General features: G+C 45.6%; 1 long non-coding RNA gene across 1 annotated transcript; it reads right to left on the bottom strand.

Annotated features, from left to right (window-relative positions):
* Positions 1-897: 897 nt before the first annotated feature.
* Positions 898-3,478, bottom strand: LOC121536634. The gene is made up of 4 exons (XR_005994891.1): positions 3,389-3,478; positions 2,981-3,189; positions 2,328-2,786; positions 898-2,176 (listed from the first exon to the last, which is right to left on the bottom strand). It is a non-coding gene; the product is annotated as an uncharacterized LOC121536634 (long non-coding RNA).
* Positions 3,479-21,500: the final 18,022 nt, after the last annotated feature.

A 21,500-nucleotide genomic window follows, 5' to 3' on the forward strand; every position in this document is an offset into this window, starting at 1 on the left:
CCTATGGACAGATACTCCAATCTCCACTGTGGAGCTTTGCAGCTCCTTCAGGGTTATCTTTGGTCTCTTTGTTGCCTCTCTGATTAATGCCCTCCTTGCCTGGTCTGTGAGTTTTGGTGGGCAGCTCTCTCTTAGCAGGTTTGTTGTGGTGCCATATTCTTTCCATTTTTTAATAATGGATTTAATGGTGCTCTGTGGGATGTTCAAAGTTTCAGATATTTTTTATAACCCAACCCTGTTCTGTACTTCTCCACAACTTTGTCCCTGACCTGTTTGGAGAGCTCCTTGGTCTTCATGGTGCCGCTTGCTTGGTGGTGCCCCTTGCTTAGTGGTGTTGCAGACTCTGGGGCCTTTCAGAACAGGTGTATATATACTGAGATCATGTGACACTTAGATTGCACACAGGTGGACTTTATTTAACTAATTATGTGACTTCTGAAGGCAATTGGTTGCACCAGATCTTATTTAGGGACTTCATAGCAAAGGGGGTGAATACATATGCACGCACCACTTTTCCGTTATTTATTTTTTTGAATTTTTTTAAATAAGTACTTTTTTTCATTTCACTTCAACAATTTTGACTATTTTGTGTATGTCCATTACATGAAATCCAAATAAAAATCCATTTAAATTACAGGTTGTAATGCAACAAAATAGGAAAAACGCCAAGGGGGCTTAATACTTTTGCAAGGCACTGTACCTGTTTGGCTGACTAATAGTTTGCAGCTTGTCCTAATACTGTTTGGACTGCAGGGGGCAATCTGGGTCAAGCAATAAAGCATTATTTTTTTTTTCAAGCATTATCATCTTCAAGGAGAACACTTTAAGGCAAATGGTCAATTGTGAAGGAAGCATGTTTATTATACAGTTCAATTCTGTACTTGTTATTTCCTCAAATTGACCTGGTGTTGTAATCTCTCATAATGCTATTTTCCTTTAGCTTACTTTATTTTCTGTGGGAAATGTTTTCAACAGTCCTATAAAAAAGTCTAGAAACTTTATAAAAACATGTCTCCCTTTCCATCAAAATTACAATATAAACAGATAAACTCTATTTATATTTACAAGGAGGATTTCAAATAGTTTGGCCGAGTACGTACATTGATCATGTTTGTGAACAATTGTTTACTTTTACTGCAGATAATTAAATAATCACTAATAAATAAATATTGACACTTTCATATAACATATTTTGGTAACATAAAATAAACACACATTTCTTAGGGGTGTATTGGCTTTGTAATTCCTACACAGTGGCTACTAAGAAAAACTTGCTGTCAGGTATTTTTTAATTGTCCTTCAAAAGCCGATGGTAACTCCAGTTGTAATCCATAAGTTTAAGATGTGAGGTAATAGAACGAGGTTGTGGAGGGGTTGCAGGCAAGGCAGGCCTCCCTCTGTCAGTCAGTCTGTCAGGTAGCTGTCTTGATGGGTGGATGGGAAGAGGCTGAGGGGGAGTCACTAAGGTGTCTACGCGTGTTCATAATCACTGGAGTGCTGCCCTTGCCAGGATAGCAGAATGCGTAGTCACACACTGGACCCAGGACTCTATCTCTCGCTCTCTCAACCCTCTACTCTCACTAGCTCTGATCCTGATGCTCTTTCAGAGCCAAAATGGCTTTTCGGTAAAGATCTATCAGGAAACAGGGAAATCATATATCTTGTTTAAAAACAGGCTTTGATCCTCAGACAGTGTCTAATTTTGGCTTTGCATTTCAGTGCAAGTTAAGAAGGAGTGACTGGGGGCTCACCAAAGTTCGCGGAGAGGTCAACTGGCTAAGAGTATGCCCCTGGAATCTCCTTAGTGTTTATTCTTGTTATAGTGTGGACGCTATATAAATAATTACATTGAATATGTGTTGTACTTACTTGCACTATAGTATGATTACTATTAATGTGTGTAGGGTTATTATTGGCATTGACCGTGACCTTTCTCCTTTGATGATGTCATCCCCCAGAGTCGGATCTGTACAATGTGACTCTACCACAGGTTGAGTGGGCTGTATCGTTTTGCTGATTTTGTACCATTTGTACATGGCTGTACACCTTTTATTTATTGGGTTGAAAGTAAAGGAAAGTAATATTGAAATGCGTGTGGGCATTCCTTGTCAAGTTACTATAATTCTGTTCTCCTTTTTCACTTCTGTTTCTTTCTTCTTCTTCTTGTCCCCTTTATCTACAGATGAGAACATGTTAAAGTTTTCAACAGATACACATTTCGATATTCAGAAGTACTAATAACATGCTATAACCTTAATAAAGCCTTTATAACATACTCCAAGACACTGGAGGCAGAGTGAGTTCTATTGTTTGAGGATCATAGTTACCTTGATTTGTCTTTGTCTTAGTTTTCAACTGATTCTGGGAGGTCTAGGGTCTCTTCCTTCACTTTGGCTTTGCGTTTCAGCTTCCCTCGTTTCAGAGGTATTAGGGGACTGCTGGCCTTCTCTTTCTGCACAGTGTGTTCCTGGTCCGCCTCTGTGCTACCTCCCTGCCCCTCCCCCTCCCTCCACATTCTCTCCTCCTTCACTTTCCTCTTCTGTCTTTAATCTTGACCTGCTCTTCTACAATATAAAATGCTCATCAGTTCACACTTAACACCTTTACTGTACTGAAACTATAGGAATCTTATCAAGATCAAATGGATCTGCAACTATATTAAAACTGTCAATGTCTTTCCCTTTTTCAAGATCTTTCGAATGGGTTGTAGTGAAGGGGTCTTGGGCCTTTGGTCCTTTTCTTGAAGGCGTTGTACTTTACAATGGTCATTTTTGCTGCCATGTAATCTACACAGAGACAAAATTTCACATGAAAAAAGGGTCAATGCCATAATGCTTTAGCTAACATAGCTAAGCAATGTCTTTGAAATAGAAATAGTTAATGGATACATATTCTGTCACTGCAATCTCAACACATTGACCAAGACAGATGATTTTCTGGGAGTCTAACTGAAGGCACAGAGTTATAGTCTCTCTCTTACCTTTCCTCTTTGGGCTTGCTGCGGCCTCTCCATCTTCCCATGGTTGTTCCTCTCATCTGGTGCCAGAGGTCTCCTGTCCCTGATTTTCCTGATTATGCGAGAACAGAATTCTGGGTAATCCAGATTGACGGCACGCAGTGGCCAGCAAAGACCCGCAGTGTCATCCTGTCTGTCCACCTCCACCGGTCTATGAAGGCTGAGCAAGGCTCCTTGAGCAAAAAAGCACAACATAATCAAATCTATGTAGCCCACATGGATTTGTGTCTGTCTTTGTATCTATCGGTCTCTTGTACATAATTAACATAATCTGTATCTCTGATTGGCTGGCAGGATGGCTTTCTAGCTGATTGGCTGTCTGTCTGTCTGTCTAGTTGTGTGGAGAGTGGTGTGTATGAGGACTAGACTCACAATGTGGCACAGACAGTGGCTCTGGTTCACCAGTCTCTCCAGAGACAGGATCTCGATTATCTCACTCCCCAGCAGGGTGTTCATCTTGTCCTGCTTGGTGGCCAGCCTAAAACACAACAACAGAGCATAACGTTGTTTTGAAAGCATTAATCAGTTTCGCTACGGTCCTTCCTTGCCCACTGTAAATGGCAACACTAAGGTTTTAATGGGTATAGGTAATATAGATCATCTGTCAACTCATGGGTTTCTGTACACCTCATAGAACATTGTATAACATAGTCATAAAATCAGCTGTAACTTCGCTTTTTATTTTGGCATTGATCAAGTATTCTATTCACATAATTCAAACTTGATATAAGTAGTAGTCCTTCCACCAGTAGTGGTTTTCCCGCCACTCTAGGCTGCTTCAGCAGGTCCGTCAGAAGCTCCTTGAACTCTTTAATCCTCTGCCGGTCACTGAAGTCCACCACAAAGATGAACCCATGGACCTCCCCATAGAGATCCCTCCAGGATCCCCGCACCTCCGGGGCCCAACCAATGTCCAGCAGGGTGACCAGGAAGTTCTCCACTCTCAGCTCCGTCCGGACACACCCATGAGTCGGAACCCACATCCACCGGGGGCACTGCAGACAGAGACAGGACAATTTACGTCAGCCAACCCAGATTACGGTGTCATGTTTGTATTGGTCTGTATTTAATTCACTGACAGTGGATGTTTTTCCTGCTTTGTCAAGACTGACCACCAGTGCATTGACTTTCCTGTGTGAAAATATGAGATATAGTCCTGAAGCAATTTAAGTGACAGTATTATCTATTTGCAATCGCAAGTGATTGCAGACTGAGTTAATCCATTTGAGAGATAGTCGTTCTTGCCTGATGGGTTGCTGGGTCTTGGAGACACAGCTGCAGCAGTCGGTCATCAGTTGTGGTGAAACAGAGCAAGGCGAGCACAGCGGCCACCATCTTCTCCTCAGTTCCCACCTGAAAGAAGAGCTCATTGTGACACAGGGCCGACGTGCAAACCACAGACTTATATAAGGAACGTTGACAAGTCAGCAGTGGTCACTGTCAGGTGACCCGGGTCAATAAACTCCAGAATACTCCAGAGCTATTTAGATCATGGGTCGTAAAGGTCAACAGACTGATTGGAGTTGGGCTGCCTGTGGAAACACATCTTATTATCATCAGGTTGGATATAGAACATGTTTTAATATCAACACCAATGTACAGCTGTATAACAACTTGACATTGTTTAAGAGATTGTTATGACTGTCCAACTACTGCTGTAATCCTGTTATAAGAATGTGTGACTTTTTTGTGTGAGAAAATCCAATAAAATACATATCCTTTAAAAAAGTAAGACTTACATATGGCCACCACAGCCTACTTAACCAACCAACATTTTCGCACCCAGTTTGTCTAACTACAGTACATCTAAACCTACCCAGAATCAGATGAAAAAAGTTGATAATTTCTTTACTCTTTAGTGTTAGTGTTATCTGTGTATTTATATAACCTGGGCTTTGGTACCTGGTTACTAAGGAACATGGGTTGTACTTACAGTGCATTCCTATCCCTTTGGGGTAGCACTATTCATTGGGTCTGTGAATTGGCTGTATACTGTATATCCCTTTTGCTATACCCATAAAATGTCCGTAAGTCCATATGGTCTCCACCATGGGGTTTGTTTTACAATACACAGTATAACTGCATATGGACTCTTAACTACATATCATGGAACTATGTGACTGACCTGGCATGCATTCAAACACAGTAGCCTACCAGCTGTCTGACATCTTTAGACCTGTGTGTAGTCTGCCACAGTCTGGTTCTACACAGACAGCAAGCGTGTGAGCGTCTGTCTGTCTGAGGTGTGCTAAATAAATCCAGCAGGTCTCAGCTTTCTGCATCTGCTCCGTCTCCATTAAGCTGCATAAACCCAGACTGAGTCAGTCAGAGCATGAACATGCTGACCCTCTTTCTTGCCTCAAGCTTGGTTGAACTAGAAGCAGACTTCAACCTACAGTATATCTTTTCAATATCCATATTATTTTTGCTAAGTTTTCCTGTTTCAGGTGAATCATTTTTTGTAATAAAAAATAACAAAGATTGCCTTTCTCTATACAAATTCCAATGTAACAATAAAATGCAATTTTGAGTTCAGACAATTAGACCATAAAAATGCAATAAGAAACATCACTGACTGCAATAAGACAAGTCACTGACTGCAATACAATTTTGACACGTTAACACTGTCATAAATGAGGCAGGATGGGACTCTTCTTACCCCAAACGGGCAGTGGTTCGTGAGCAAAGTATTATGACTACTTTGAGGGTAGTTTCCAAATGTATCAACGATAAGTTTGACTCTCTCATTGTCTCTCTCTCTCTCCCCCTCCCTCTCTCTTATCTACCCCTCCCTCTTTTGATAGCCAAGCAGTCATGCTGTTGTTAGTCCGCTAGGGACTTGTTCTCATGTTTTATAATATAATATGCCAATTAGCAGACGCTTTTATCCAAAGCGACTTACAGTCATGCGTGCATACATTTTTGTGTATGGGTGGTCCCGGGGATCGAACCCACTACCTTAAGTGTGTATGTTATTCTGTGTTATTATTTAGTTAGCTAGTAAATAAATAATTAAACCAATTTGGGTAGTACTGAATCGTAAGTAAAGCTGGGGTTCGTGCAGATCCAAGAAGTATACGACCGTTCAGAATGAGACTGATAAGAGGTAATGATTAATACATTGACTGATTTATACATATTGATAGGTAAATACCTTTTAGAGTTTAATTCGGGTGCTGGTAACTCTATAAACAACTTCTTCCATGGTGCCCCAAATCCTAATGAGTTAATTGTTACATGATTAATTTAATCAAGTAACAATTAAACATAGTTAGTTGATTCGATAAATAACAGTTATCATATTACTGAAAGTCCCGTCACGACAGCAGGACATCCAGTAGTGATAGACACCCTACCTTCGAGTGTCTAAAATGGGAAACAATAGTGAAGACACACAGTGCATAATGACATCATGCTGTACTGTAGGTTCCCAATGGGCACAGACATCAATTCAACGTCTATTCCACGTTGGTTCAATGTAATTTCATTGAATGACGTTGAAACAACGTTGATTCAACCAGTGTGTGCCCAGTGGGTTTGCTTGTTTGTTTACAAGGCTTGTGGGCATATGGTGTGACACCACTGTGTCCACCAGTTAACAATGGAAGAAAGCAATCCAGATTACTGGTATTACCGGGATCGCCCCACCTTCAATTGAGTTCAATTTGACCTATGATGTCTTGTGATGTTCATAGTGAGTAGATTAGAGATGTTTTTGTTTTTTTACACTAATATAACAACAAGCAACAATAATATAATGACCATACAATTTGTCAACCATATAAATGCAAAGTACAGTATTCACTTTCTCAGATAAATGTGCAGCTGGTCTCAGTTTATGTTACAAAATATATCCCCCTGAAATGACAGTAACTTATCACAATAATGTTTCATGGGAATCAAACAGGATACACATGCAGTATGAGGCAAATGTAGCTCTGTTTAATTTTACTTTACAATATTATTGCTGCCTTGTAACATTGTAACATCTTTACAAGTTGATACATCATCACAATGGCCACTAGATGGCCTTGACGTCTATGGAACCATTTACAGTACAAGGGGCTATGATTATGTGTCTGTGTGGTTTTGTTAAAGATGAGCTGACATGGGCAGGAAATAATTTGCACTGCTGCCAAATCACAGTCTATCTATTCATGACAAAAATGCATAATTTTCCCAAGCCAACCTTTTTAACCACAACACTACTAATGTAAAATAAAATATTTATAAACAGTGAGTCCCAGTAGTAGGCATCAATGTGGCAAATACAACGTCAAATGTGACTGACAACTATTTTTCACTCTGTGGGGTATTTATTTTTATGTTTCGCATAACAGGAAGAACATATCCAGGAACTGGCTTTTGTGTACAGTCGTGGTTAAACGTTTTGAGAATGACACAAGTATTGGGCTCCACAAAGTTTGCTGCCTCAGTGTTGATGATGGCAATTTGCATATACTCCAGAATGTCATGAAGAGTGATCAAATGAATTGCAATTAATTGCAAAGTCCCTCTTTGCCATGAAAATGAACTTAATCCCCCCAAAAAAATTCCACTGCATTTCAGCCCTGCCACAAAAGGACCAGCTGCCATTATGTCAGTGATTGTCTCGTTAACACAGGTGAGAGTGTTGATGAGGACGAGTCTGGAGAAACACATGCCGTCATCATTGCTTTGCACAAAAAGGGCTTCACAGGCAAGGATATTGCTGCTAGTAAGATTGCACCTAAATCAACCATTTATCGGATAATCAAGAACTTTAAGGAGAGAGGTTCAATTGTTGTGAAGAAGGCGTCAGGGTGCCCAAGAAAGTCCAGCAAGCACCAGGACCGTCTCCTAAAGTTGATTCAGCTGCGGGATCGGGGTACCACCAGTGCAGAGCTTGTTCAGGAATGGCAGCAGGCAGGTGTGCGTGCATCTGCACGCACAGTGAGGCGAAGACTTTTGGAGGATGGCCTGGTGTCAATAAGGGCAGCGAGGAAGCCACTTCTCTTCAGGAAAAACATCAGGGACAGACTGATATTCTGCAAAAGGTACAGGGATTGGACTGCTGAGGACTGGGGTAGAGTCATTTTCTCTGATGAATCCCCTTTCCGATTGTTTGGGCCATCTGGAAAACACCTTGTCCGGAGAAGACAAGGTGAGCACTACCATCAGTCCTGTGTCATGCCAGCAGTAAAGCATCCTGAGACCATTCATGTGTGGGGTTGCTTCTCAGCCAAGGGAGTGGGCTCACTCACAATTTTGCCTAAGAACACAGCCATGAATAAAGAATGGTACCAACACATCCTTCGAGAGCAACTTCTCCCAACCATCCAAGAACAGTTTGGTGACGAACAATGCCTTTTCCAGCATGATGGAGCACCTTGCCATGAGGCAAAAGTGATAACTAAGTGGCTCGGGGAACAAAACATCGACATTTTGGGTCCATGGCCAGGAAATTCCCCAGACCTTAATCACATTGAAAACTTGTGGTCGATCCTCAAGAGGCGGGTGGACAAACAAAAACCCACAACTTCTGACAAACTCCAAGCATTGATTATGCAAGAATGGGCTGCCATCAGTCAGGATGTGGCCCAGAAGTTAATTGACAGCATTGCAGGCGGATTGCAGAGGTCTTGAAAAAGAAGGGTCAACACTGCAAATATTGACTCTTTGCATAAACTGAATGTCATTGTCAATGAAAGCCTTTGACACTGATGGAATACTTGTAATTATACTTCAGTGTACCATAGTAACTACTGACATTAAGATCTAAGAACACTGAAGCAGCAAACTTTGTGGAGACCAATATTCTCAAAACTTTTGACCACGACTGTACATGCTTCATCTCATTAAGTTGTTACCCCTGTGTCCAATCAGGCATGAGCTTCACCTGCTGACTAGACTCCTCCGAGGCTCTGACAACAGCGTCAGCTGGCAATGACACACACACTTACACACGTGCACACACACACATAGCAGCGGCAAAAGCAGCAGCAAAAGCTTGGCACAACAGCTGTACACCGTGCCTTATATAGCCATGCCCTCCACATACCTAACATCAGTGGCGGCTGGCCGATAGAGGGCGCTAGGGCGCCGCCCCCTTAAATAAAATTATTTTAAAAAATAAAATAAAAAATAAATAAAAATAATAATAATAATAATAAAAACATCAGTATGTCAATATTTGTGTGTTTGAAATATGGAATGCACACAGTAATATGTGTAAGATATGATAGAAAATCATATTCGCAACCTTTCCTCTGCCTGTCAAACGCCTCGTCAGCTCTGGGCGATACAGAAAGTGCCCCGAGGAGGCGGGTCTACGTAGCAGTTAAGCCAATTGCTAATTTAAGATATGAATGTATGACATAAAATGTAGCTAATCAGCGATTTTAATTCGAATCCAAGGAGGGCGATTATTTTATCGCCCCAAGCTCGCCCCTGATAAAATAAGGACCGGGCTCCAGTGGCGCCATTTTTACTAGACGACAATGGCGAGCGCAAACGTTACTCCTCCAAGACCCAACCCTAACTCGGTGAAATCTCTCCTCCAAGATCCGTTTGAGAGGAGAACTTTGTCAGAGAAAGTTCGGGTGAAAGAGCTGGGCCCAGATCAACCTGACCTCTCAATCAGACAGCAGGCTAGCGAGAAAGGGAAGCAGTATATGCGCGGCTTCTCCCGTAGCTGGTACACCAGGAAGGCTTGGCTAGCTGGGTGCACTGATGCTAATGCTTTATTTTGCTTTCCGTGCTTGCTTTTTAAAACGACGGGGTCAGATTCAGCATGGACAGGTACCGGAGTGAGGGATATGAAGCACCTGTCAGAGAAGGTAAAGAAACATGAGAACACCAGGGCACACATGGACAACTCTGTAAAGCTAGCTGTATTAGGAAGGGTGAACATTGCTACGCAGCTGGATGACGGCCACAGGATTGCGGTGAGGAAACACAATGAGGAGGTGGATAAAAACAGGCACATTCTATCCAAAATTATCGATTGTGTGAAGTTCTGTGGGGCTTTTGAGTTGGCCTTGCGTGGGCACGAGGAGACTGACTCCTCGGACAACCCCCGGCATTTTCCGGGGCTTAGTGGATTTTGTTGCCTCCCTCGACAGTGTGCTGGAGGAGCACCTGAAGACAGCTACCGTTTTTAAGGGCACGTCAAAGACGATACAGAACGAGCTGTTGGACTGTATGCTGTCAGTGCTTAAGGATTACATCCTGGAGGAAGTAAAGAGTGCTGATTTTATCGCCATTCAAGCTGACGAGACGACTGACGTTTCCACCCACTGCCAGTTGGTGCTTGTGATACGCTACATCGATGCTAAAAGTAACGTCCAAGAGCGTTTTTTCGAGTTCATTTTGATCGAGAACGCAACCGCCCGACACCATCGCTACAGCGCTGCTGGAGAGGCTCAGCACCATACTCTCACATGGACAAAAGGCCAAACTTATTGCCCAGGCTTACGACGGAGCAAGTGTGATGAGGGGGAGCCACCGGCGGAGTGCAGCGTAAAATAGTGGATGTGTACGAAAATGCGCACTACGTCCACTGCTATGCACATCAGCTGAACCTCATCATGCAGCAGGCTACTTCACGCATCCCCAGGATCGGCACTTTCTTTTCCGACCTTGCAGGATTTTCTGCTTTCTTCTCCAGGTCTCCCAAGCGAACCACCGTGCTTGACGAAGTGGTTGCGCATAGACTCCCAGAGCCTCTACAACACGGTGGAACTTCCACAGTCGCGCTGTAAACACTGTGTACGAGTACAGGGATGACCTCCTAACGTGTTTCCAGACCATCAGAGACTCTGGGAACTTTGATGCCCCCGACTGTCAGAGAGGCGGGGGCTTTGTGAGGATGCTTGAAGACGAGGCTTTCTGTTTTTTCCTGGCACTGTTCCACAAGATCATGCCAAATGTGGACATGCTTTTCAGCCAGCTGCAGAAGAGGAACATCGACCCTGTCTTCATTAAAGCACTTGTCCAGAGGTTCACAGACAGCATGCTAACAATCAGGTAAATAACTATATTTACTATTGGCTGATAAAGATGTTGTTAGAAAGATGAATAGTTCACTTACAACAGTTTAAAAGCCTAAATGTGTCTGGTCATCAAAGTGAGTGATTATCATAGAGCCGTCACAATTATATTTGTTTTAGTATTTTAAAAGGAAAGAGAAGACACAATCAGACGTTGATAATAATGCAGGAAAGTACTACACAGTTTGTAATAATTATTCAGGTGTCCACCAGGTCAATTTCTAGAAGAGGCCTAGTTGTTATTGAAGATTAACTTTATTGCTAAGTGCACAGCAGAACAAAATGATGTTGCATCCCTCTCACAAATGTAATAGAAAAAGGCTTTAAAACGTAATAACATCAGTTAATTATGTACATCACAGGTTAAAAGCAGTTACTAGACATAGTTTGTGTGTATATACACACTATCTGTCTGTCTGTCTGTCTGTCTATATATATATATATATATATATATATATATATATATATATATATAAAAGTCACTGGTTGTGTGTTGAGGGGGAATTACAGTGAGTTAAGAAGTCTGATTGCAAGTTATCAAATTAAACTTTATTTTTTGGACCCAGGGCCTCAATTCCCTCTTTGTGTGGGGACAGCGCATCTGACGAGCAGCAACAGCCCATCAAGCGACGGAGGATGCTGGGACCAGGAGAACAACAGAGGTTGGCTATAGAGGTAAGTTGTGATGTAATTGTCAGTGTTTCCCCCTAGAACTTTTTTCAGGCCTGGTAGTATGTAGCCAAAACCCTGAACAATCAGCACCTTGGTAATCATATACTTGAGTTGGACATAGGCATGTGTCAGTCAGGATCACTTGCATCAAAATAGCTTAATTGCAAATTAAAGCTGATGATGTATCTTTTACAGGTATGTGATACCATCCTGAGTCATGCCAAAGAGAGGTTCTCCTTCACCCAGCACCTCATCAGCGCAACACTATTGCACGGAGAGTTGTTCCCACAACACAGTGTGAAGTTCCCCGATACAGCGCTTGAAACAACTGTGGAGGCGTACCCCATGTTGAACAAGGCCAAGCTCAAAACCGAACTGTCCCTCATCTATGAGAACAGTGAGTTCAAGGCTTGTAGTGGTGCAGTGCCCCTGTACCAGTTCTTCATGGAGAACAACCTTCAGAGCACTTTCACAGAGACTGCCAGCCTCCTCAAGATCCTCATCACCACACCCATGACAACTGCTGAGTCAGAAAGGTGCTTCTCTACACTGAAAAGGATCAAGACCTTCCTGAGAAACAGCATGACACAGGATCGCCTGAACGCTCTGGCCATGCTCTCCATGGAGAAGAAACTTGTCAGGGACATTCCTGACTTTAATCAAAGGGTCATTGAGAGGTTTGCCACTCAGAAGGACAGACGGGCAAAATTCCTGTACAAATAAGATGACAGACACACACACACAGAGCAGCTCTGGCCGCATGTTTCTTTGTATATAGTTGACCTTAGCATAAAAAATCCAGTTATATATGGTACTCTAGAAAGTCTTAATAGTGTCTTTGCTAATATTACTGTATATATGTTGTTTTGTATCAATTAATTGTTGCAGTTCTGGAGCACATTAACAATTAGTCACATTTAGTATGATCATAAAATACTGTATGCTATTCTTCCAGTCAAAGGTTTGAGTTCATCCACTTGATATCCATTTCTATATTATACATCCTTTTATACAGTGTAAGATTTCCTATAAACTTTATAATAATTTCATGTTATTGTCCACTTTCCACTCTGTTCTGACAGCATGCCTGTTGCGTTGCCTGTTTACTACCAATGGTGAAAAGTTCACTTTAAATGCAAATGAAAGGCTTGGGTTTGTGTAATATGTTTTTGTGTAAGAATGCCTCAACTTTTTAATATTGGCATTAAATAATTACTGAATGTTTCACTGAGCACTGCTGTCCTGCAGTTTGTGTTAAAATATATCGCGATGGTTACAGGAAAAAAAAAGTATGGCACAGCCCCACCGAGAATATTTTTCACCAGCCGCCACTGCCTAACATATCTCTGAGAGACTTGACAGCTGAATGTCTGAGGGTTATGTACCCTCTGAAGTCTCTCTGCTTTAAATCGTTCTACTAACAAGTGATTGTAACTACGGAATAGTACACCCTTTAACCTATATGCCTCTGATTGGCTGTGGGATGTATCGTTTTAGACTTTAAATAGTTTGAATCTGAGCCAAAACTGTCTTCAGCTTTTTGTTCAATGACAGAATAAGGAGTATGTTTTGGCTGATCTGATTGGCTAGACCCATCTAACAATAAATGTTCCCACAACTTTAGAGAACGGTCCCTTAAGAGTCTCATTAGGCAATTCTAGCCAATGAGAGGGCAGATACACGCGTGAACAACATGCACAACTAAGTTGTTTTTCTCAAAGTTGCCAGAATGCCACGTGCATCCACTTATATCAGTACATTTGTAACAGCCTGAACATTACAAAACGTCTATTCGATCAAATAAGCCTCACGTAATTCGACACCCTCTCATAGACCTCCATACAAAAAAGGGCTTATCTCATACAGACAGACTTTGGGCAAAGTAAATTATCTTGCATCGCCTCTTCCTCTCTGGGTATAAAGACCTGCTGGGACACTAATGACAGGGCCTCAGTCCTACGCATGCTTCCAGAAAGTAAACAACCTCTACAGTCTGCAGCCACTGACCCACAGTGCTGTCTCGCCACACGCATTCATTATTAATAGTAGGAGGGCCTCCAGCAGACTTTGTAAGCCCCATTCACAATGCAGCGCCTACGTCACTGCCTGCCTGGGATCCGTCTGGTTACACTGGGGGAAGGATTCTCATATTTTGGGGTGACTCATCATGGGTAACACTGTGCCTTTGAGCTGTTATTGTGCTGCTCTGGAAAAAAAAACATGAATGCTTAATCTGGGTTTGGGCTTTCATATGGAAAACAGTGCACTGTGATAATAATACAAATACAAAAATAAGATAGATTTATCATCAAAACTAATGTTATTAAAACCATCTACAACAGTCTGCATTTTAAGTGCTCTGTCGTTGAGCACAAAATCTTATTTCAAGCTTAGAGATAGTTTCAGAATGGCCAGATTGAAGTCAACATTTAGTTAAAGACACCACATTTGCACTGACCAAACGGCAAAGCCAAAAGAAGCAGAGGGGATCCCTCTCAGCCTGAGCAAACAAAAAACGGGTCCCTTTCATTTAAAGAATGTGACTTTGTTTGTAATTTTTCCATTTAGTAAAACATAGTTCCAAATTGAAATGTAAACCAAATGCAACACTGTGTCATGGCAGTCGTAAGTCTATACAACCAGCCTGGTCTCATAGACTAGACCACGTGTCAAACTCATTCCATAGAGGGCCAAGTGTCTGTGTGTTTTCACTCCACCCTTGTACTTGATTGATGAATTAATGTCACTAATTAGTAAGCAACTCCCCTCACCTGGTTGTCTAGGTCTTAATTGAAAGGAAAAAACAAAAACCTGCAGACACACGGCCCTCCCTTGAATGAGTTTGACACCCCTGGACTAGACATAGCCTAGTGAAAGTTAATCATGGACACCAGCAACCCCTCAATGTTTGTATATGAGCTAGCTTGGCTATCCCACTGCACATGTTCACATAGCTCTGATGCTGTAACAAGCCAAGTCTGTCTTAGTAGTTGTAGCGTAGCCTAAAAAGGGAAACTGAGGACAAATCATCTCTCTGTGCTCCTGCACTGTACAACACACAGGCGAGTGAGAGAGAAGAACCGAAAAACTGTCTAGTTAATAAAGGTTTGCACAGAAGCATTCAGTTAATCATAGCACATTTTTTGAAAAGTTGAGAGGTACTGTATATAGCTGGCCATAGTATTGTTATAATAAGAGTTACGTTCTTCATCTTCCTAAGTTGTTACATTATATATACACAAAAGTATGTGGACACCCCTTCAAATTAGTGGATTCAGCTATTTCAGCCACACCTGTTGCTGACAGGTGTATAAAATCGATCACACAGCCATGCAATCTCCATAGACAAACACTGGCAGTAGAATGGCCTTACTGAAGAGCTCAGTGACTTTCAACGTGGCACCGTCATAGGATGCCACCTTTCCAATAAGTCAGTTTGTCAAATTTCTGCCCTGCTAGAGCTTCCCCGGTCAACTGTAAGTGCTGTTATTGTGAAGTGGAAACATCTAGGAGCAACAACGACTCAGCCGCGAAGTGGTAGGCCACACAAGCTCACAGAACGGGACTACCGAGGGCTGAAACGCGTAGTGTGTAAAAATAGTCTGTCCTCGGTTGCAACATTCACTACAGAGTTCCAAACTGCCCCTGGAAGCAATGTCAACACAAGAACTGTTAGTCGGGAGCTTCATGAAATGGCTTTCCATGGCCAAGCAGCCACACACAAGCCTAAGATCATCATGCGCGATGCCAAGCATCGGCTGGAGTGATGTAAAGCGCGCCGCCATTGGACTCTTGAGTAGTGTAAACGCATTCCCTGCAGTGATGAATCACGCTTCACCATCTGGCAGTCCGACGGACGAATCTGGGTTTGGCGGATGGCATGAGAACGCTACATGCCCCAATGCATAGTGCCAATTGTAAAGTTTGGTGGAGGAGGAATAATGGTCTGTGGCTGGTTTTCATGGTTTGGGCTAGGCCCCTTAGTTCCAGTGAAGTCCTCTGTAGCTCAGCTGGTAGAGCACGGCGCTTGTAACGCTAAGGTAGTGGGTTCGATCCCCGGGACCACCCATACACAAAAAAAAATGTATGCACGCATGACTGTAAGTCGCTTTGGATAAAAGCGTCTGCTAAATGGCATATTATTAACGCTACAGCATACAATTACATTCTAGACCAGGGGTAAGCAACCCTGTTCCTGGAGTGCTGCAGGTACTGCAGGATTTTGTTCCAACTAAGCACCACACCTGACTAACTGAGCTAATTGATCAGTTCAGTGATTGCCTAAATTCAACACATCTGGTCTTCCAGGTCGGTTAATTCCAAAACATGAAGTGCCTCCAGCACTCCAGGACCAGGGTTGCCTACCCCTGTTCTAGATGATTCTGGCCCTTTCCTGTTCCAGCATGACAATGCCCCCTTGCACAAAGCGAGGTCCATACAGAAATGGTTTGTCGAGAACGGTGTGGAAGAACTCATAAAGCAGGTCCTGTCTGCTACGTGAGCTAAAGGACTGGAGGCTCATTAACACTGCACTTGAGTCAGAGCAAATAACTATTCTATCTGGCTTAACTTCCTCCACCCACTGCAAGGCCAACAGTATGGCCATCAGCTCCGCCGTATATACAGCCAAATTATCTGTAATACGTTTCCTGACTTCCACCCCACATTCCTGCACTACAAATGCTGACCCAGTACGTCCTATCCTTGGATCTTTTGAACCATCTGTGTAAATGGCCACAAAATCCTGATACACAGTTTCCAGACGTCTCTTAAAGAAATCAGCTGGATCAACCCCCTCCCTATCTTTCTGTAGTCTCTCCAACACTTCTAGATCAACTACTGGAGGCGGGAGTAGCCATGGTGGATTTACAGGAATAACTACCGTTGGACTAAACTCCCTTCCATACAGTCCCATCTCCTTCGCCTGGGTATTACCCAACCACCCAAAGCTTGTGTTCTGTCTTCGCTCATGTTCCCAGCATGCCTGTAAAATCCCTTTCGCAGGATGAGACACCCCATGTCCCTGTAGGTTGACCCAATAATTCATTGCCAGCTGCTGTTTCCTAATCTGCATATGGCATATCCCCCATCTCCACCTGTAATGCAGCCACTGGGGACGTCCGAAACGCCCCACTACATATTCTGAGTCCTTGCCCCTGTATGACATCTAGCCTTTCCAGTGAGGTCCGGGCTGCCGAACCATATGCTATACTTCCATAGTCTATTACAGATCGGATCAATGCAACATACATGGTCTTCAATGAGGAACGCCCAGCCCCCCACTTCCCCGTCAGACAGCGCATCACATTTAGCACCTTCTTACACTTTCCCACCACTCTCTCAATGTGTTCTGCCCAGGTCAGTCTAGTATCAAAGTATACCCCAAGGAACCTGAAGGCCCCCACCCTCTCCAGGTTTCTCCCATATAACCTCAAGCATACCTCATCTCCCACCTTCCTCCTGGTAAAGAACACTGTTTGAGTTTTCTCTACAGAGAACCTGAATCCCCACATTAGTGCCCACCGCTCTACCTCATCAATTGCTTCCTGCACCTTCCTGACTATGTATGGCACATTTCTTCCCCTCTTCCATAAGGCACCATCATCTGCAAATAACGACCTCCCTATATCCGGCTGTACCTGAGAGTAAACATAATTGATCATGATTGAGAACAACAGAGGACTAATCACGCTCCCCTGCGGTGTACCATTATCCACCAAGTAGCTGCCTGATAAAGACTTCCCCACCCTCACCTGGATAGACCTTCCAAATAGGAAATCCTTTATCCAGCTGTACATTATTCCTCCTACCCCCATAATATCAAGCTTGATTAACAACCCCTCCTTCCATATCATATCATACGCCTTCTCCACATCAAAAAAGACAGCTACAACAGTCTCCTTGTTCACCTGAGCCTTCCTGACCTCTGCTTCTAAGCAGAGCACTGGATCCATAGTTCCCCTACCCTTCCTGAACCCACTCTGATGTGGCGTTCTATATCGTGGAGCTCCGCCCCATAGGGGAGCTCTGCTCCTATTGGTTTACCCACTGCCCTAAGGCAGCATCAGCCTGAGACAAAATTATGCACACACCTGCAGCCAATAGGAGTACAGGTGTCCCTATAAGAGGGGATGCCTCCCCTCAATCAGCCTCCCTTTATCTTCAGGGACTGGACTAGACTGAAGAGCCAAGAAGAGACGAAGACGAAGAAAAAGCAGTTGGCCAGACACCTGCTATTGGCAAGGAGGTTAGGCCCTGCGCCGTCGACTTGCCGCCCAGAGTAGACAAGGGTCTACAGTGAGGCGGCGTATCCGGCGCCAGTCGGCGGCCACAGGAGGCAGGAGAGCGGGCCCAGCCCCCCCAGCAGCCACGGTGGCCCCGTTGCAGCCGGCAAGGGAGGTGGTGAGGACGCCGACCTGGGCCCCCAAGGGAGGCCACAAGAGGAGGCGCACATGACGGGACACGGGGGAGCGGATGGAGGTCACGTCATCACTGAACGTGACCACTGCTCCCCCCCACCCTTCGGTTGAAGGGATGGGTGATGATGTTTATGCTGTTGTTTATGTGTTTAATAAAGAGTTGGCTCCACCTGACTTTGTCAAAAAAGAGCCCCTTTTCCATAATACGTCCGAGAGCGTTCAAATCTCACCCTCTCTCACCTACCACTCTAAACGCCGTTCAGCCCACCAGGGGTGCGTTACTGAACAGGCAGTTAGAGTAGGTACACATAACACTTCAATAAGAAGTGCGTCACAGAGCAGAAAGCAGTCTCTGTCAGATTCTGACATGATGATGCAGTCGCTATTTGGGGATGGCGCACTATCACAGACTAAGGTCTCTGTTAGTGCGATTCAGACCCATGCTGCGTTCACGGAGGGCCCGATTACCACGGTCACGAAGGTGCCCAGTGTATCGGCGCCCCCACTTCTCTCTGAATGCGCCAATACTCACCACACTGAGTGTAGTTCAGCCCACCAGAGGTGCAGAGCTGAATGCACACAGGAGGTGAAAGGAGAAAAGATACCGAGACGCCGTCTTGGTATATCTCAAAGAGACCTCACATTACAGACTCCAAGGAGTGTTGTAGTGAGCGCCTCTCATAGCAGGCTACAGCCTCAGTCAGGTGACATGAGGACACAGTCACTGTTTGGGGATGGCGCACTATCGCAGACAAGGGTCTCGGTTAGTGCGATTCAGACCCACGCTGCGTTCACGGAGGGCCGGATTACGAAGGTTACGGGAATAACTAACGTATCTGAGCCCCCACTTCTCACAGAACGCGCTAATACTCACACTGAGCGTGATTCAACCCACCAGAGGTGCAGAGTTGAACACACACAGAATGTCACGATCGTCGGAAGGAGCGGACCAATACGCAGCGCGTGGAGTGAACATGATGACTTTATTTATAAAGCAACCACGAAAAAACAACAAATGACGATAATGAAGTCCTACAGTGACAATATACTGAACTTGGAACAATAACCCACAAAACACAGGAGAAAACACACAGAATATATATGGCTCCCAATCAGAGATAACGAGCCGACAGCTGACACTCGTTACCTCCGATTGGGAGTCATTAACCAATCACCAAACACAAACAAATGAAACTCACCCAACCCAACACCACCAAATGAAATACACCCTGGCTCTAACACACAGTCCTTGGAGCCAGTGTGACAGTACCCCCTAAAGGTGCGCACTCCGGGCGCACCAGCATACAGTCTAGGGGAGGGTCTGGGTGGGCGTCTGTCCCGGTGGCGGCTCTGGCCCCGGTCGTGAATCCCCACCCCACCGCAGTCACAACCTGCTTCGGTAGCCTCCTCCCAATGACCACCCTCCAACTAACCCCACCTGGACTAAGGGGCAACACCGGACTAAGGGGCAGCACCGGACTAAGGGGCAGCACCGGGCTAAGGGGCAGCACCTGACTAAAGGGCATCACCGGACTGAGGGGCAGATCCTGGCTGGCTGGCTCAGGCGGATCCTGGCTGGACGGCTCTGGCGGATCCTGGCTGGCAGAAGGCTCTGGCTGATCCTGTCTGGCAGAAGGCTCTGGCTGATCCTGTCTGGCAGAAGGCTCTGGCTGATCCTGTCTGGCAGAAGGCTCTGGCTGATCCTGTCTGGCAGAAGGCTCTGGCTGATCCTGTCTGGCGGAAGGCTCTGGCTGATCCTGTCTGGCGGAAGGCTCTGGCTGATCCTGTCTGGCAGAAGGCTCTGGCTGATCCTGTCTGGCGGACGGCTCTGACGGCGTTGGGCAGACGGGCAGTTCAGGACGGCGTTGGGCAGACGGACAGTTCAAGGCCGTTGGGCAGACGGCAGACTCTGGCCGTCTGAGGCGCATGGTAGGCCTGGTGCGTGGTGCCGGAACAGGAGGTTCCGGGCTGAGGACACGCATCTCAGGGCTAGTGCGGAGAGAAGCAACAGGGCTTGCTGGACCCTGGGAACGCACATGACGCCTAGTGCGGGAGCCGGAACAGGGCATGCTGGACCCTGGGGACTCCCATAAACGCCTAGTGCGGGGAGCCGGAACAGGGCATGCTGGACCCTGGGGACTCCCATAGCGCCTAGTGCGGGAGCCGGAACAGGGCATGCTGGACCCTGGGGACTCACCTCACGCCTAGTGCGGAGAGCAGGAACAGGCCGGGCGGGGCTGGGACGCGCACCGTATCCCTGGTGCGAGTGGCCGGAACAGGCCGGGCCGGGCTGGCGGCGCACCCTATCCCTGGTGCGTGGAGTAGGAACAGGCCGGGCTGGGCTGGCGACGCGCACCGTATCCCTGGTGCGAGTGGCCGGAACAGGCCGGGCGGGTTGGTGAAGCGCATCCCCTGGTGCGAGGAGTAGGAACAGGCCGGGCTGGGCTGGCGACGCGCACCGTATCCCCTGGTGCGAGTGGCCGGAACAGGCCGGGCGGGGCTGGCGACGCGCACCGTATCCCTGGTGCAGTGGCCGGAACAGGCCGGGCCGGGTTAGGGGCGCACCGTATCCCTGGTGCGAGGAGTAGGAACAGGCCGGGCTGGGCTGGCGACGCGCACCTGTGCACTTAGTGCGAGGGACCGGAACAGGCGCCGTGCCGTCACGGGGAACACACACTACTGGCTGACACCGGGACTAGGACGGACCGGACCGAACTGGTTACACACCCCAGTACCTCACGCCGTGCCTCAACACTTTCCTTCCCTGCTTTACCCAGTTGCCCCCTTGACCTGGAGCGCCAACTGAATCCGTCCCTTCTCTGCCTCCGTCAGCCCCCTTAACCTGGCAGCCCTCTGACTCTGCCTAGTGGCAGCCTCCTGCTGCTCCGTCGCCCAAGCCATGTGCCCCCCCAAAAACTTCTTGGGGTTGCCTCTCGTCCTTCCGACGATGATGGCCCTGCTGATGCCGTTGCTCCTCTGCCGTCGCCTCTCCACCGTCTCGTTCCATGGTCGGCGATCCATACCATCTAGGATCTCCTCCCAAGTCCAGGACCCTTTACCTTCCACCAGTTCCTTCCATGTCCAGACCCTTTGTTCCTGGACGCGCTGCTTGGTTCCTTTATGGTGGGTTATTCTGTCACGATCGTCGGAAGGAGCGGACCAATACGCAGCGCGTGGAGTGAACATGATGACTTTATTTATAAAGCAACCACGAAAAAACAACAAATGACGATAATGAAGTCCTACAGTGACAATATACTGAACTTGGAACAATAACCCACAAAACACAGGAGAAAACACACAGAATATATATGGCTCCCAATCAGAGATAACGAGCCGACAGCTGACACTCGTTACCTCCGA

This window comes from Coregonus clupeaformis, chromosome 2 (assembly GCF_020615455.1).
Source record: "Coregonus clupeaformis isolate EN_2021a chromosome 2, ASM2061545v1, whole genome shotgun sequence".
NCBI lineage: Eukaryota > Metazoa > Chordata > Actinopteri > Salmoniformes > Salmonidae > Coregonus > Coregonus clupeaformis.